Source organism: Furipterus horrens, unplaced genomic scaffold (assembly GCF_987537825.1).
Source record: "Furipterus horrens unplaced genomic scaffold, mFurHor1.1.pri manual_scaffold_6, whole genome shotgun sequence".
In the NCBI taxonomy this organism is placed as follows: Eukaryota; Metazoa; Chordata; class Mammalia; order Chiroptera; family Furipteridae; genus Furipterus; species Furipterus horrens.
The window spans coordinates 184,074,779-184,076,302 of record NW_028327176.1 but is presented as its reverse complement, the minus strand read 5'-3'; positions in this window follow the sequence as shown (position 1 = coordinate 184,076,302).

Genomic DNA, 1,524 nt, shown 5'->3' with positions numbered 1-1,524 from the left:
TTACTTTGGTGTTTTTAAAGTTTCATTGCATTGATTGGGGTGACATTGGTTAATAAAATTATATAGGTTTAAATGTACAATTCTATTTATAACACATCATCTGTATACGGTACCGTGTGTTCACCACCCAAGTCTTCAGTCACTGTTCATCTCCTCTTACCCTTTCCTACTTGCCCCGCCTCCTTGCCCTCTGCTAATCATAGTGTTGTCTGTGTCTATGAGCTTTTTTCCTTAATCCCTTCACCTTTTTCTTCCCAGCCCCCCACTCAACCTTCTCTCTTGACAGCTGTTCTGTTCTCTGTGTCTATGAGTCTGTTTCTATTTTGTTCATTTTGTTCATTAGATTCCACATAGAAGTGATATCATATGGTATTTTTCTTCCTTTGACTGTCTTATTTCACTTAGTATACTACTCTCTAGGCCCATCCAAGTTGTTGTGAAAGGTAAGCTTTCCTTCTTTTTTATGGCTGAGCAATGTTCCATTATGTAAATGTCACAGCCTTTTTATCCACTTATCTACTGATGGGCACTGGGGCTGCTACCAAATCTTGGCGATTGTCAACAATGCTGCAATGAATATAGGGGTGCCTATATTCTTTTGAATTAGTGTTTCAAATTTCTTCAGATAAATTCTCAGAAATGGGATCGCTGGGCCATCAGCTAATTGCATTTTTAATTTTTTGAGGTAACTATACTGTTTTCCACAGTGGCTGCACCAGTCTGCATTTCCACCAACAGTGAAAGGAGGGTTCCCTTTTTCCACATCCTCGCCAGCACTTGTTGTTTGTTGACTTATTGATGATAGCTATTCTGACAGGTGTGAGATGGTATCTCATTGTGGTTTTAATTTGCATCTCATTAATGATTAGAGATGTTGAATGTCTTTTCATATGTCTATTGGCCATCTCTATGTTTTCTTTGGAGAAGTGTCTATTCAAGCCCTTTGCCCATTTTTTAAATTAGATTGTTTGTTTTGTTGGTCTTGAGTTTCTAAGTCCTTCCTAAATTTTGGATGTTAACACCTTGCCATATATATGAGGGGGGGACCCCCCAAAAATACCAGAATTATCTTCTGAAGGGCAAGTCTCTTGTAATACATGTTTGTTCTGCTAGGTGAGTATTCTAGGAAGCCATCTGTATTAGTGTATCAGCCGGCATTGTTGTGAGAGGCTGCGTTTGGCTTCAGTGAATTTTTTTGGAAGACTCTCAATGTGTTTTCCCATTTCATAATGGGTGATTTGCGGGTGCACTTGCCCATACCACACTGAGTGTTCAGCAGTTTTTGACCAAAAACAGCATGATTCCCTTATCCCACCTCCCCTATTCACCTTATCTCACCCCAACCAATGCTTTTTTTGTTTGTTTCCCTGGATGAAAAACTATTCAAATGGAAATGTTTTGCTGATGTGGAAGAGGTGAAACAAAAAATGGCAGAAGCACTAAAAAGCATCAAAATAGATGAGTTCAAAAACTGTTTTGAGCAGTGGAAAAATGTCTCAATAGGGGTATTTTATTGCATCAAAT